The 16,659-nt window shown below is 43.5% G+C and overlaps 1 long non-coding RNA gene across 12 annotated transcripts in view; it reads left to right on the plus strand.

Annotated features, from left to right (window-relative positions):
• Window positions 1–16,659, plus strand: part of LOC121950683 (uncharacterized) — a 67,161-nt gene that overhangs the window by 13,810 nt on the left and 36,692 nt on the right. For 4 of the 12 annotated variants that reach the window (XR_015777019.1, XR_015777022.1, XR_015777028.1 and 1 more), the window contains 3 exons: window positions 4,647–4,674; window positions 5,078–5,218; window positions 10,888–11,109. This is a non-coding gene — a long non-coding RNA (uncharacterized LOC121950683). Of the gene's footprint in view, window positions 1–683; window positions 1,105–1,269; window positions 1,371–3,736; window positions 4,536–4,646; window positions 4,675–5,077; window positions 5,219–8,058; window positions 8,122–10,887; window positions 11,110–16,659 lie in introns of those variants that run through there. The other 8 variants (XR_015777021.1, XR_015777023.1, XR_015777020.1 and 5 more) reach the window with 8 other exon arrangements.

Consider the following 16,659-nt stretch of genomic DNA (forward strand, 5'->3'; position numbering starts at 1 on the left):
GGGATCCACATTGAGCGGTGGGTCTTTAGGCTTCAGATATCGACGTGTCTGGTCCAGCTCTCCACCCCAGTCGGCTTGGCAATTGTGGTGCTGCGTTGAAGATGTGAAGGGTTATTTGGGGGGGGGTAAAAATCTCAGAATAAAACACGATTTCACGCCCCACTCCCCCCCTTCACCCCCAAACACTCATAAGCCCCACCCCTCTCTCCTTGCCAGCTGAATTAATTTGATACTATTTTTGAAAGTCAGTGTTTCTAAGGGAAACCTAATGACGCAATGACGTCAATGCAGGTCAATAGCACACTGCCGGAGACGAGGATGGGGGGGGCGGGGGGGGGGCAGATAGAGAGCCAAAGACAGAGATGGAGAGAGAGAGAGGGAAAGAGAGGTGGTTGCACGTCGTCGAGACACTTTTCCAAAGCCCTTCCCTGTGCTGTGACATGAATAATTTTCTCCTTCAGGTTATTTCTTTTTTTTTTAAGTTCTCTTCCCCGGCGGGTTTGCACCGATAATAGCGCGGACTCTCAGTCGCGCTTCTCCTGCCCCATTCATGCTTTCCGTCTCTGTCTGGAAGTCATTCTCACACACACACACACACAAACACGCGCGCGCGCGCGCGCACAGACAGCGAGACAGAGAAGGAGAGAGAGTGTCTTATGCAGTGAGGTGAATCGTGCAGCGCGCCTCCTCCCCAATTGCGTAAAGTCCCCCTGATTTGGCGGGCTCTTTCTATCAGCTGGCTCACATTTGTAAATCTGTGTACCCCCCCCTCTCCAACCACCGCCACCTTTCCACTCCCAAACCCTTCATCCCTCCCAACACTACCACCACCACCCATCCAACCCACATTTCTTTTGAGCTGGCTCTCTGACTCCTGAATGGCAACACCAAATATTTTAGTCTCCGACAGAAGTGGGAGACGACGCACATCGGACTGACCTGCTTTCTCCGTCCTGACGCAGGAGGAGAGACTGTAGGCTGCCCTGCTTTTCACCCTCTCTGTGTCTCCTCTCTCTGTCTCAGCCTGCACAAAGCCCTTCTTTTTTTTTTTTTTTTTTTTTAAATAAGAGTTTAAAAAGAGACAAAAATCTAAATCAAAAGAAGGTAAGTGCTTCCTTTTGTAGATGGCGCGACCCAGAATGTTCTGTACTAGTCAGGGAAGTTTGCAGTCAGACCATGCGTAGATATTTTGGGACTTGGAGTCTCGGTGATTAGCGGTTGAACTGAGGGCAGTAGCACTCTCACGAGCAAGAATGTAGTGGCGGGGAACGCCATCCAAAGTCAGGTTTCTGGTCCGAATCCATCTTTTTGACACAATGATCTACATTATGCGCGGATATCGGTCTTTTGAGGGAGCACGCGTGGTACATGTGAGCGCTTTTGTGATTATTCTGTGGATTCTTGCCTCATAGAGAAATCTCACTGAAGCTATTAATAACCATTTTTCATATTTGCTGGCCACGAGACATCCAAGTCGACTTCACTGAGGGTCATTGCATGGCATGCTCGTGTTGTCTAGCGTCACTCTCCGGATTAGATGAGGATCAAATGCTTTATTTAAGACGGTCTTTTGGTTTTGTGTGTGCATTTTGACAACGGAGTGAATTTTGCAGACACTCAAAGAAAGCGGGCTGCGGTAATGTGTAGGAGTATTCACGTGTGGGGGATCCTCTGCTTTAGGCTGCCTGCTCTGCTGAGATGCCTAGTAACAAGTAAGAGGGAGACGGAGAGAATGAAAGTTTGGGGAAATTTAATTTTCTGTATGTTTTAAATATCTGTGATATAGTTCACTCTTGTGGGAACACTTGTTTCTTCCATGTCGTGCTGTTAAAGCAAATGTGAGTCTTTTGAGCGAAACAGAGCGTGACAGCCCCTCAGTCATGTATATTTGTTATAGACAAAGCTCAGCTTAGACGTAAGGCGTCTTTAGTTCTCCACTTTTAAACAACTTTCCGCAGCGGACTTGCGTCAGTCCACACGTGTTGCCATCAGCCACCTTAGACTTTGTTCTTTTTCACCCGATGTAACTGCATCTGCAAATCCTGCATGTCCTCCAACTTTGCACAAGCTTTGACTGAAGCAGCAGCTTTAATTTCAACTGTCTATGAGGCGTGTTTTATAAATTGCACGTTGCATGTTGTGTGTAGCAGGAGGGAAGTTGTGGAAGTTAAACACGACAGGCTGAGCTGTTCAGCACCATGGACAGCACCTCGGTGCGGTGCATATGACAGCTGGGTCCACATGTCACAGGAGTTAAAGTTGATTTGTGGCAATGAAAAGTTGTGTATAACGTTAATAATCACCTAAATCAATTGGACTTTTTTAAATTATTTTTTCTTAAAGTGGCAATACGTGTGTTTTCCTCTGGAGTTGAAGTAGTTTGACACCAATATATAATATAAAAAACGTATGTCTCGAAGACTTAAAATGGGCAGTTTGTTTAGGTAAATGTCCGTTTCTGGCTTTAAATTATTGCGCCAGCGTCTGTTTTAAAGCCATCAGAAACAGCTCCTGTAATTGATTAGTTGTGACAACGAGAGCTGCGTCGTGTTGCGTCTATTTCCGTCGTAAGATGCATTCAGACAAAAGCTTCAACAAAGAAGTAAAAAAGAACTTGCAGGAGTAAAGAGTGCATACTTTTTGGACGGGTTGGGGGGTGGGGGTCTGTAGAATAGGGAGGATTTCTGGCCGAGTTTGTCGACACCACGCGGCGATCTTGGCGCACTGCACTGAGAAACCTCGGCTGCAACTCCCATTGATACTGCTCCCTCTTTGATTGAATGATTGTGGACTACAGGGAATTGCGTGTGTAAATGTGTGTCTGTGAATGCAGGGTGGCTCGCGGTGGTGGTTTTGTGTGAGGGGATGTTGGGCATATTGTCTCATCTTTTCATATTTCGGCCTGGTTTTGTAAAAAAAAAAAAAAAGAGAGAGAGAGAGAGCCAGACAGTAACAGATGACATTCACAGCATAAAACCTGAACGTTTTATTTATTATTCTGTGATTTCTTGTGCTTTTTTTCCTCGTGTAGTAGACATGCTAAACCCGCTGTGTGTCTGTCTCTATACATGCACTCGCCAGCAGTCACGGACATACAGTTGGCCTACAGGCAGGGATAAAAATAGCACAAACCGATGCGACGGGCGCAGCCCTTTTCCCTTCTCAGAGACGACTTTTCTAGGTAGCTGCCACTCAGTAGATACTCACCACCTCCTTCTCTATACCCCCAATACTATCCACCTCAGCCCACCCCATCCCAAAAGTCTCGTGAATCTCCACGCGGCACGAGTGCAGATGAACGGCGTGGGGTGCGGGGAGAGGGTCTTACAGTAAAGGTGTTATAGATATGGGGGCATACTGTGCAGGGTTTGTTGTGTGCCTTTGCATGGACAAGTGTGCACTTCCCGTGGGTCTATTCCGTGGGTGAGCGGGGTCTGGTGCGTGGGCACGACCAGTGTATATAGGAGATGGAGGAGGCAGCGGCTCGGCTCGCTGTGTTTTCCTCTCCTCCGGGTTAGAGATGCAGTGTTTTGCCCGCCAAATGCACTGGATGCTGGGATAAAAATTCTCCAAGACCAAAACAGCACCAACGCTTGGTGGGGGGATATATAGAGACAAGAGAAGGAGGGGAGGGAGAGAGAAGGAGGAGGAGAAGGAGGAGGAGGAGGAGGGGGGGACTTGGATGGAAACCCAGATGCTCCAGCATTAGAGGAGGGTTTTTTTCCAGGAGACAACCTTCTCCAAAGCTGCAGTTTCCACGAGTCCACACCACATTACCCACCTGTAATATTTTCCTATTTTGTCACTAATTTTTTCCATGGCACATTTGCGCGGAGCTGATCACAGAGCGGCAGTGTCTTTAATCAGGCTCTACGGGCTGTAAAGTGAGAGAATCTAAACGTGACGTCAATGCCTAGTAACTGACGCATCCCTTCAACAAAAAAAAAGGCTTTTTATTTATTTTTTTTCTCCTTCTCGTCAGCAAAGCTTAATTACTAAATTTTACAGTGCTCCGTCGACTAAAAGAAAAAAGAAAATCCCGCAGGGAGCGTCGGGTAATCCGCCTTCATCAGTATTTGGACCTATTTTGCGTTCATGAGTTTCAGCTGCTGAAGTGAGACTGGGAAGAGAAGCTTCTGAAGAGGGCGACAAGACATCAAATATTGTCGATGATATTGCCAGCGACGACGAGTTCCAGATTTTAGTTGAAAGGGGTGAAAGTAGTGTATTTTAAGGATGGGAATGAGGTGGTGGTGCTGTTGGAGGCACATTGGCTTCTTAAAAAAAAATCACTGCAATGATGCAACGGAGGGGAATCGGGGCTCTTGTGCAGAGTTGGAGAGGCAAAATTAATTTACATTACATGCACTTCACGTAACGTTCCTAAGCGATGCCTTTTGTGAGTGTTTTTTTTCCCTTCCTCGTACTGTGACCTAAAAATAGCATCATAGTTTTGATCGTGCGCCAGAAATAGACAGACGGGTATCACTTGTATAAAAAGGGAGGCGATCCTGAGCAAACTTGGACGTGCCACTGTAAGCCTACATAATAACAAATGGGGGACTTAATCTGTTGCATTTCTTCCACACTCTTGTTGCGGCTTTTCACTAAAAATGTCAATCTTTCTCTGTTTGTCTTTCCTCCAGTTTAGAGCAAGGACGTGCCTGCACCACGGTGAGTGAGACACATGCAATGTTTAATTCCGTGTACTTTTGTGTATTTGGTAATGCATGTTCCTGTGTTGTTCCCCCTCCTCTCTCACATTTTTTGCCTCCTACTCTGTCTCATGCACGCAAAACAACTCCCGGTCGTAGGCATGGATTTTATTGGCATGCTTTACGAGCCATGTTTGACTGTAGAGCCGAAGCATAGAGCAACCCTTTCTGCAGAGTAGGAATCACCCCTTTTGGTAAATAAGCAAGTGCAAAAACTCCCTTTGTCTGTTGGCGCTGTTGAGTCTCTATCACATATTTATTTTTTCCCTCCCCATCTCCCCTGCTTAACCGCGAAAGCGAGGGGAACCCTTCTCTGATGAGCGCTTAAGGACGCCTTTCCCTCCGTATTCTTGTTTTTAAAGAGGAATCATACTGACAGAGAGGAGAAGCGGAGCAGCGGAGGAGCAGGAGGAGGAGAGGAGGGAGTGAAGTGAAGGAGCTGTTGCTGCAGCAGAGACCAGGCGCACCGCATGGGGAAACCCGGGAGCTGTCCAGCAGCAATGGTGCTGAAACTACACCAAGTGGCGGTAGTGGGCTGTTGCTGGTGGTGTTGCCTGTGTGTTTGTATGCATGTCTGAGTGTAGGGGGGCGGCTGGTGTTGTTCCTGGCAGCCAAAAGCTTTATTTACTCCTGTTTTGGAAAACCAACCGCATCTATTCTGGGCGAATCCTCTTTCCTGAAGCGACGTTGGAGGAAAAACACCCCGCCTCCTTTTAAATCGCTAACCGAGGGAAGACATTTGGCTCGAAAATCTGTTATAACCGAGCTTTTCCCGCCTGTGTAGTTTGAACGGACTCATCGGATGCCATAGGCAGGCAGACAGAGAGAGAGGGAGAGAGAGAGTGAGAGAGGGACAGCAGCCGGACCGACTTGGATCAGCTCTTCTTCTGCTCACGTCGTCATTTCCTCCAGTGCCTCATCAACTCATCAGATTTCTTCACCAATCCAGGCTTTCTTGAAATGAAGCAACTTTTGCCGATGTATGAAAATCTAAAGAAGACGTGCAGACAGAGTCAAGTTTGCAGACCGCGTGCAAAATGTTTGAGAAAGTAGCCAAAACAGCGCCCGGCTTAAAGGCTGTGGTTCTCATCACAATAACTTTGCGACGAGGAGGGCGCGCAATAGTCGAGGGGAGCGTCGCTGTTATCGCGTCTATAGCTACTCCAAAAAGAGTTTAAAGGGCTTTCAATTAAGGTGTCATATTAGCGACCCGATCCGGCAAGATGATGATTAGGCTACGGGCGTCTGCACACTTCTGCAGCCCGACTGGGACACAAGAGCCGCGATCACCCCTCCACCCTCCCCCGCCAATCCCAGTCCGTGCACGACTTTGCCCAATTTTCCCAGTATTTTGAATGCAGGCTAGGCTACCGTGCCACAGACAGGGGGAGGACAAATACCCACATCGACCACCTGTCTTTGTCATTCAAAATCCCGATTGTACTTCACCTGCGATGCATTCCTCCACCTCCACAAAAAACACAAAAACAACTCTCCGTCGGTCAAAACGCGCAAATACGGACTCAAGGGGCCAGATCATGCTCAATAATTCAATATCGAGCGTGTAATTTCGGTGGAAACAACACGGATTCCCGAGTCGTGACTGCTAAAGTGAGTAATGTGCGCGTTGGCTGCGTCAGGATAGGCAGTCGCTGTGCAGTGCAGACGGTGGGGGAGAATCGTGACTGACTGGGTTGCAAATGAAAAGACCACCCAATAAAAAATACCCACACGGGGGGAAGGGGGTGGGGGCATGGCGGGAGGGGTCTAGGGTGGGCTTTAGACTCTGGGTATGCACTACCCCCACCAACTTCAATCCCAAATATCTCCCCAAAGCTTGTTTTTAGTGTGAGCCCTGCTGCTTGCTGGCAGCCAACTTGAATGCAGACGAGTTTCATCAGTGATAGTGGGGCGGTGTGGATGGAGAGAGAGAGAGAGAGAGAGAGAGGAGGGAGGGAGCAGAGGAGGGGGGGTGTATGTTTGGTTCGGCATCAAACCTGGTACAAACAGGGGGGATCCGGATCCAGATCGTGACCCGGCCTCCACTTAGGTACAGTAACTTGCATGGATGGGAAGTTGCGTTGGGGGGGCGGGGTATTACTGCTGAAAGAGAAAGAGACAAAACAATGAAACTGTTGCAAGAAAAAAAGAGGTAAGTTTTTCGATTTGATTATTACTTTACTGAATTTGACTAAAATTAATTAAAGACTGTGTGTGAGAACGAGTGCTTTTACGGTCGTGATGAACTCTTTTAACTCTTGATGTGTTGCTCAGCAATTTGTTGTTGGTTTGTTAAGTTGCCGTATAAACTGTTGCAGCAAAATGTAGCGGTGATATTATTGTCATTCTGTTTGGTTTCAGCCTACAAAAACACACACACAAAAAAACGCCGTTAATGACTAAACCATCGTGGCTCCGGACTGAATTTGCAGTTCAGAGACCCCCCTCCCTCTTTGGTACCCTCCGGTGAACTCCATAGGTGACCATGAGTCTCCTCAGATGCTTCTTGCTAATGTTGTGATGCGATGCTGAGGGCTGTGCAAGGCTCCCCACACTTTTGTCGACATGCAACTGTTATTTTTATTTTGTTTGGGATTTGAGCATATTCCCATCATGTGATGTCGATTTTAGGTGGCTGTAAAATGAGGTAAGGGGCGTCATTTGTGGACAGATTTAAATAGCTCGTCCATGCTATCTTGTTTATTATTATAATTGTTATAATTCATCCTTATTTATGAGTATATAAGCCATTTAGAGCGACGGTCAGTTTCGCAGCCTCGCTAGACGCCCTGCAAACGTAAAAAAAATAGAAGTAAATGAAAATGCATATTAACAAATAGCCGCATCAAATGCTCATATCCCTGCATCAATGCATATAAGTATGCACTTTCTCTGGTATAGATCACAATTTGGTTAGCCCTGTCTTTTTTTCCTTTTTTTCAAAAAGGGGGGTCCCTATATGAGCGAGACACCGATTGGTTGATGACGAGGTTTGGTTTCTCCAATAAGATCCCTCCCTGCTCTCTATTTATTGCCAGCAGTTTACAGCCTTGCTCTCTCCTCACCCAGAGCTCTGGAGCGGCTGCAGAGAGCCAGCGCTTCACTAATACGGAGACACAACCAAGGACCAGGGAATATAATACAGAGAGAGAGAGAGAGAGAGAGAGAGCACTGACAACAAAACGCATCGATGCACAGCTCCCAGTGATCACACGGGCTTTGCACATACGAGCGTTTGGATAAAAAAAAGAAAGGAAAAAATATGAGGGAGAGAGGAATGGGGAGAGGAGAAAGGAATGGATGAGGGAGGAGAGGGGAGATAGAGGAGAATTCAAACTGGAGAAGGAGTGGGGAATCAAAGCGAAAGGACCTTGGACAGCTCTCAGTTGCAGCAGCAGCAGCCTTGGTATCCGGAGACCCCCCTTTTTTCTCTCTTTCTCTTTTCTCTATTTCTCTCCATCCATCCATCCTATCCCCATTCGCGCGCGCGCGCGTGTTTGTGTGGTGTGTATGTTTGTGTGTGTGTGTGTGTGTTGGAGGGACACACTCGCCTCGGGTTGCCGATGGCTGGAGATACAATCAAGCCGGGATGGGAGATAAATTCACGGAAGCGAAAAGAGAGCAGGCTCCCCGGGTGTCACGGAGTCTCCGCCGGACGGCAGCAGCAGCAGATAATGTCCTTCACGAATCTTTTTGCGGTCTGGGCTTGCTGTTCATAACTATTAATCTGGGAAGCCCTTACCCCAAAAAGCATTTGCGGAGGGCGCATTCGCCGCGCCGAGACATCGACATCCGAAGACGGCTCCTCTCGTGGAATTTTAAATATCTTTATTTTTTTAAGGGCTTGTTTCCTTTTTTCTGGTCCGGTTTTCTTTTTGCTTCATTGTTGTCCTTATTTGCTCTTGTTATTTTCGTCATTGCCATGGCAGTGGCGTTTTTGTCATGCTTTCTTTTCAGCCCTTTATACGTGTGTCATTTTTTTCCCTCCCTCCTAGTCAACAGTTTTCTTCTTTGTTAGAAATTGTGGCGAAGCTCTGCAGCCACGTCGCACTCAAGTTTTGCTCCAACTCTTGCGTGCATCAGGGTCCAGAAAAAATATGGTATTCTAGTCAACAAACATCTCGTCGGACCCAAAACTTTGAGCCATGCAAGACTAAGTCATTTCAACCCCACCTCCACCCCCGTCCCACACTGAATAAGTGACAGTTGCCCCCAGCAGAGCAGAGTGTAAACACGGGGAGACCCTTGTAATGATCAAGTTGCACGTGGGCAAAACAGTGGTGTGTGTGTGTGTGTGTGTGTGTGTGTGTGTGTCTGTCTGTCTGTCTTTGGGAGGGTGGGGTGCCACTTTCCTGGGACGTCACTGAACCCCCAACCCTTCCCAAAAAATAATGTGGGACACACACACACACACACACACACACACACACACACACACACACACACACACACACACACACACACACCCCTATAAGCAAATATGCAAGGGATTCCCCAACAAGTCCATTCTAACATAGGGAGATGCCCAGATTTGCAGATGGAGAGGAGTAACGAACATCTGCAATCGCTGCCTCATACACTAACCGTGTAACGTATCTATCTCTGTGAGCGTGTGTGTATCCTCCGTGCGAACATCCACGCAGCCTTTCCTTTAACACACACACACACACACACACACACACACACACACACACACACACACACACACACACACACACACACACAGTGTGGAAACGCACACGTGTCTCCCTTCCAGTTTTGTGAAAAGGAGTTAATCCACCTCAAGCATCGCCCACCACTGTTCCCTGTCAACGTTACCCACAAATAGCACACAGTGAACCGGACACGACCACGTCCTCTCAGCCTGACCCACCAGTTCCAAAACAAAAACAACCCGAAAATTTTTGCAAGCTTTTAACGACTCGATTTAACAAGTTCTGCAGCACATCAAAAATCTGGCTTCCTATCCTGCTGCATGTGAATGAGGAGTTATTGTGCACCCAAAGTGATCACACCGGTGAAAATAAAAGCCAGAGATGAGCATTCCCCCTTTGAAAAGATAGAGTAAAAAGAACAAAACGAGATGCAATTCAATTCAGCCCCGAGGAAAAAATGAACATGCAACTTTGTTCTCAGTTTGGTCTGGGGTGTCCCATCACAGTTGAAGGCAGCATCGGTGTGAATCCTCATGATTCATACTAAAATATGTTTGCAAGATATGTTCAAAAAGCAGCCAAGTTTAGTCTGAAGACCGAGGAGGTGTATGGCAACCCTAAATGGCGTGCACTATTAAATATTAGCCCCTTTTTAAGGTTGTAGGCCTAAAGCTTGTCCAGACAAAGTACTATCAGGGTGGGAAAAAGAGAGCAGAAAGTGACGTATTGAGATCAAAATTTGACAGTGACGTAGAGTAACTAGAAAAAGAAACCTAGATGTCCAAAAAGTTTACCACGTGTAACGAGAAACATGAAAACACCCTGTTAAAACATCCCGGCACGTGTCTGTAATTTCAGAGAGTGACATGCAATCTAACCCGTGAGGAAGACACTGTGATGATGAGGCTAGTGCATGCTGCGAAACTATGACACAGTTGCATCCGTTTCTCTCCGGCCAACCGAGAAACACCTTGTAGGTCTTACCTCACACGTTATTATGGGACAAGACACGTGCTATTAATAAACTTTAAAAAAGACAAAATAAACCCCAAACCCCTGCAAACAGCAAAAAAACAAAAAACAGATGACGTTATTTCTTATAAAGGGAAACAGCGTGACCTCTGACCTGTGAATCTGCCTTTCGTCTTTCTCTCTTTCTTGTTGGAGCGTATGACAAAAGCCACGGTTTTGTGCAGGGTGCGCGAAGCTGGTTCTCTGTTCTCTGATTTGGGGTGTGACTGAAAGTAAACTCACCCGTGCACCTCTTAAGGGTGACGTAATTGGTGCGTTTTACTGTGTGGATTTGTGCCAATCTCGTGCGTAAAGTTTTCTGAATGTTTGTGGACGCTCTTTGCGCTCTGATATCCAGCGGCTGCAGGTCATAAAATTTCCCTACCTCTCTCCACATCCTCGTGTACATCACAACTCTGCCCTGCCCGTGCAGGCCTGCACGCACGACCCGCAGGTCAACTTCACAGAAATCTCACCATGCGCGTCTTTGTCTGTCTGTTTTGCAGGAGAGAACAATGACAACAAGTTGGAGATGAGGTGACTTGCGTGCCCGGGTGGACCCTGCCTCCGCCGTGGGAGCCTCCAGCTGTGCGCAACAGGAAAAAAAGGGGGACCCACGCTTTGGATGTTTTTATCGAGGAGCGCGTGGAGAGGAATAGAGAGAGAGACACCAACCGTCCGACCTTCCTCCTCCTCCTTGTCCTCCCCCTGTTCCACAACCGAGAAAGGTAATTGCACGGCCTGAGATGTGTTAGAGGATGAGGATGACGTCAAACCCAAATCACCCTTTAAATTGCATTTTGCGTGTGAGGGTCGTTATGACTGCTCGGTGCTTGAGCGCAGGAGTTGTGTCTGCGCAGGAGCTTCTGCTGCTGGATTTCCGTCTCTTCTCTTTCCTTCTCTTATTTCAGCTCATTGCAGGCCTATAAATTGCATATGCTAACAATTGTTGTGTCGCCTATAAGTCGAATAAGGTCTGATTTGTAGAGAAATTTGTTCTTGTGATGGTTTGAGAGTGTGTGTCGTCACACGTCTAAAAATGATGCGTAAAGGTAGCAGCCTGTATATTTTATACCCGAGTAATAACAGCGTTGTACTTTTCTTGTAATATATCTATAGGAGGGTGTGTGTCAGTGGTTTAATAGTTTTCCTGGTATTTCGTAGGTCTTGTCATGTCAGTATAACATCTCTAATCAGGATTTTGGCTTTCTTGTGATTTATGAGATGACCTCGGCGACATCTTGCATGTTTTCTTATCTGAAATCGTGCTTTGCTGTTGCCCTGTATCTTGAACAAAACTTTTTCTCGGATCACACAATAAATATGTTGTTGTATATTTCGGTAACGTGGCAGAAACTCGGACACACGGCTACAGCTTGCCATTCGACACGATATAGTGATTATCAAGTCAAAAATCTGGTTTAAATTGGGTGGTAGTTGTTTTATATTGGGTCACCGTTCCCACTGCAGCTGTTTGTGTATTTAATATCAGTATTGGATGTAAAACTATGTGATGCCTAAAGTTATCCAGTGATTATAAATATTTATGGATGCTATTTGAGCAGGTGTGAGCGTGCATAGGCTTTCACTGACTGTAACCTCCACTGTGTCTACTTTCTTTGTTTTTTGGCACCAGCAGCTGTAAAGTAAAAAATACCTGCTATGTCACCTCCCAGTGTGAGTCATCATTTAGTCGACAGTTCAGGCAACACCTCGACGTCACCTTAGATATACTTGCCCTTGTAATAACGTTGTAATTACCAGCACGAGCGGAGGAGAGACGCGTCGTGACGTGGTGCAGCAGCTCATGCCAAAATGTCTATATTTTGGAAAACAAGAATTCCCTCCCAAAAGGTTTTTTATCATTACAGTAATTAATAGTTTTCCACTGTATATCAAAGAGTGAGATTGAATATACATTTATAGCAAACTTGATCATGTTGATCTATACACGTTATGTTGGCTGGAGGGGTCAATGAGCTCGCACTGACCTGCTATCATAGAAGACAGTTGGAGAAATTTAGTGGCAGCTATTTTGCATCCCTTTTACATTTCTATGGTGCATTCAGGTGCTCCTTGTAAGCCCGTGCTTCTAAAATAGGAAGTGGTAATCAGGGTAGGTTTGACTGCTCTTGCAACAAAAGCAACAAAATCGATGCTATAGATGTTTCAGCATATGTGTATGAGTGTGATAAAACATCTTATATCCTACAAAACTAGATTTTTGCACTAGTAGTATTTTCAAAGTAAGGTAGGAAAGTTGGAAAGCATTGCTTTTTGTAACGTGCTACAGTTTTGCATTTTTAATAGTTTTCTGTTAGTAATGAATTGCATGGCAGCAGATTTTGGTCATTTATTTGTGTTCCGTGAATGATAATGACTGAAGTTAGAAGAGGGTAATGTCAAGTAGCCTTGGATTTATGTAAAGGGTCAGTTTACCCAAATAACCAAAAATGTATATTTTCATGTACCTCAATGTGTTGTAGCCTAGTGGTGGTGGTGGTGGTGGGGGTAATCGATACAGTGTAGAATTGCAAGATTTTTGTGTGGCAATATAGTATCGATACACTGACCCCAAGTGTTTTTGTTTTGGTTTTTTTTAAATTAGATAGATTCTTAATATTACAAATAGAAACCTAACTTTTGGTAGTTTACTATCATTTCTTTTTCAGTCTACTAGACAGATTTTGCTGCAATCAAAATAAATGAAGGGAGATTAAATGACTGAAAACTTTATCTTGTAAAATAAAACAGATATTGACAAAGTTTTCCTTTGGGGATGTAATTTACAAGTCCAAAAAGATAAAAAATTGCAATATATCAGAACATAATGTATATTATCACAAAACTCAGTATAATGTAACACATTTAAAATTGCAATAATCTTGTACTGTGACTAAGGTATCATAATAATATTGTATTGTGGCGCAAGTATTATAATAATATAGTGTTGTGGTGTTGTGACTCAAGTATCATGATAATACTGTTTCATGACTCAAGTATCGTGATAATATTGAAACGTGACTCAGTTATTGCGATATATTGTACCATGACATTAGTATTGTGATAAAATTGTATGGTGGGTTCTGTGGTGATTCCCACCCCAACTGTGGCCATGCAGATATTTTATTTGTCCAGATTTTAAGATGTAAATCTCTGCAACAATTGAAAAATGTAGGAAAACAATGGAAATGTAGGAAATTTTGTTAATGGTGCTCATAGCAATGAAAAATTCTATTTCCGGTGTCTTCATTTATCAGGATAATCCACAAAACACACTGTCAGCAGTTGTCTCCGGGACTATATCTTCAGTAGAAAGAAGTTCCACTGAAAACTGTTGACAGTGAGGTCTGTTTATTATCCAGAGTAACATGGATACTGACTCTAGAAAGATATGTCGCTGTTAAAAGAAAATTGACTCGGAGTTCTCATTTTTTGCACCAATCATACGAATAAGGACAATTTCCTTTTGTAAAAGAAAATGTTCTTATAAAAATCCGCTTGTGTGGTTTTTATTATTTCTTAGAACACTAATGTAGTTTGGTCTCCGAGCTATTTGGTGTGTTATGGAAATTATTCGCCACTTTGTGGCATTTGTTTGGTGTGTGTTTTGTATCCTACTATCCAAGCTATTGATGTTATGGTAACACTGTGGGATCATTTAACAGTCGTTAAATCATCACATAATGCTTTAAAAAAATGCACATTGTTTGGCTGATTAACTAGTGCATTTTAAACTTTGCTAATATACTGGTTCCAGGTCAAAATAAAGTAACACTAAACTAGAGGATATACCAGTAATCTAATCTTAAGTATCCATATTGACTCGTGACTGATTATTTACATGCTCTACAGCTCTAAATATACTGTGGTATAATTACTGTAAATTACAGCTTTGATGGGATTTTTTCCCCACCATCATAGATATCATGAAGTCTCTTTTACCTCTAAGTGTAAAGAGAGCACTTCTGTCATAACATCACCCCTCCGTGTATGATAAATCACAGCATGTTCCTAAATACCCACTGAAAATTTTGTTTTCTTGTTTTAAACAAGCTACCGTTGCAAAGCTATATTTGGGGGGTGACGTCATAGTTTAAAATGAGACAAAGGGGCTTTGAAGATGTAGGCTACAAAAAGGCAAACCTAGGTTCTATCAACACGACACACACTATGTGCTGCATAATAACTTATCATCAGAAGTAGACAATATTTATTCAAGTCTGTCGCAGATTGTCACATGCAGAGCTGAATGCATGTGTTTTTAGCTGAGACACATCACAGTCTGTGGTCTCTTTAGGACCACACATGGATGCAGCCAAAATTTGTGAAATTGATCTCTTCCTTAAATGTATCTTGTGGGATAAAGTTAACAGTGCCACCAATAGACAACTTAAATTGTATATATATAATTATGATAATTGTGGAACATTATACCTAATCGTAACTCCACTCAAACAATGAGTGCAGTCATTTTTTTCATTACCCCCTTTCACATGGCCCACTCACATGCTCAAAATTTTTAAAAAAATGAAGCACAATGAATGTACATTTGCTCAGTCCACCTCAAACCTGTATGTTGGGTGGAAGTTAATGTCACCTTTGAGCATTAATTGTTTGTGTGTGTTTATAGCGAGAGTTTTTTTTGTTTTATTTGCATTTGTTTTTGTGTGTGTGGTGGGACGTAACAATGCCCTCCATTACACTCCACCTTCATTTTGTTCTCAGTGTGTAAGATATTATCATGTAATACATTTTCACTCCCATCTCTTAAAATATGGCTGCTTGGTCAGAAGCCCCACGTGTCTTAATATGATGCTCTAGGTATATCTCCTGCGTCAGTTTTGGAAAGTTAGGGATGGAGTGCCATGCATTGTGTTTATCCCAAAATAAATTCACTTTTCACAGGAAATGTACAGTTTCCACTTGTTAAATGCATAGTCTCTTTTCCAAATTAACTCAGAATACAGGTTAAAAAAACTTCTTTTTTAGATTGAACTCCTTAGATTTTGGTAACAAAAGCATTTATTTAAGTAAATAAAATGTAAAAAAGTGAGACATAAAAATCCCCCCCACCCCTACAGTAGCTAGATTAGCTAGAGACCATTTTTTTTGTTCCAGGCAGTAAATATTTTTATTTCTGCTGAAAAGTTGTTTTTTTTGTTTTGTTGGTTTTTTTTACATAGTGTTCTGTGGGGATTTACTTGCTTTTGGAGACAACCTCAAGTGGCTGTTGAGGAATTGTTTTTTGGCACCTCTGCGTTTGCTTGATTTTTCAGGCCCTGAGGTTGCTGCATGTTTAAGATTAGTATGTTTGTTGTTATTAATGTAATGTAATGTCACGTGACATATGTCACATATGTCACTAGCACACACATGAGTTGCGTGGTTTGGCAAGTGCCTGCATTTGAACTCAGCACAATGCCTTTCATTGATATCCTGTCTCTCCCTTAATTTCAATTCATCAAGAATATTCTCTATTTTTGAAATCTTCATTCAAAAAAAGTTTTCTAATTAAAATTAGGAAAGATAATGGTTTTAGTTTAATGCAGGAAATGTGATGAGAGGTATGAGACACAGCATGTTTATTTAAATTTAACAAAAAACAGCAACATTGCAGGTGAACTTAAAGCAGGCACCAGTCACATTTACTGTGGGAACAACTTAATAATATAGAGGCTTAATCTTTAGGAGACAGGACTGGAAATTGTATATATATATTTGTACTCTATTGGCCGTGTTGCTATGATATTACAATGTATTTTTCTTATACAATTGTAATGTGCAGGTTTTGGACATAATAAAAGAAACACCTGTGCAGTGAATTGAATTCTAATTTAACACCACTGCAACAAATGATACTACCTTTGTTAAGTAAAAAATGCTTATTCTTGTTGTGTCAGAGTTGCTGAATTAGGGTAATTTTTAGGGCAGGTTCAGGGGTGGTGTTGTGTTGTATTGCATTAAATTAGGTAACCTATTTGTGGAAATTACATTTGATACAAAAGACTGTAAAGACTGTCCATATTGTGGTAGCTAAATTTGTTACTATGATTAAGATGTCAAATGTCAAAACTATTTGATAAACACTGTTGTTGTTGTTGTTCTGGCACCACAGGCAGACGTTGTAGCCTTTCCACCAATTCGGTATGTTGATATACTATGGTGTCTACTTCTTTCACTTTTTATTTTGACCATGGACTATGGCATGACAACACCTGTGCAACAGAAAGCAAAACATTAGAGTAACAGCATTTTGCCAAAGATATTGTTCATAG

Source organism: Plectropomus leopardus, chromosome 7, assembly GCF_026936395.1.
Source record: "Plectropomus leopardus strain MGB_pleo_1.0 chromosome 7, ASM2693639v1, whole genome shotgun sequence".
Taxonomy (NCBI): domain Eukaryota; kingdom Metazoa; phylum Chordata; class Actinopteri; order Perciformes; family Serranidae; genus Plectropomus; species Plectropomus leopardus.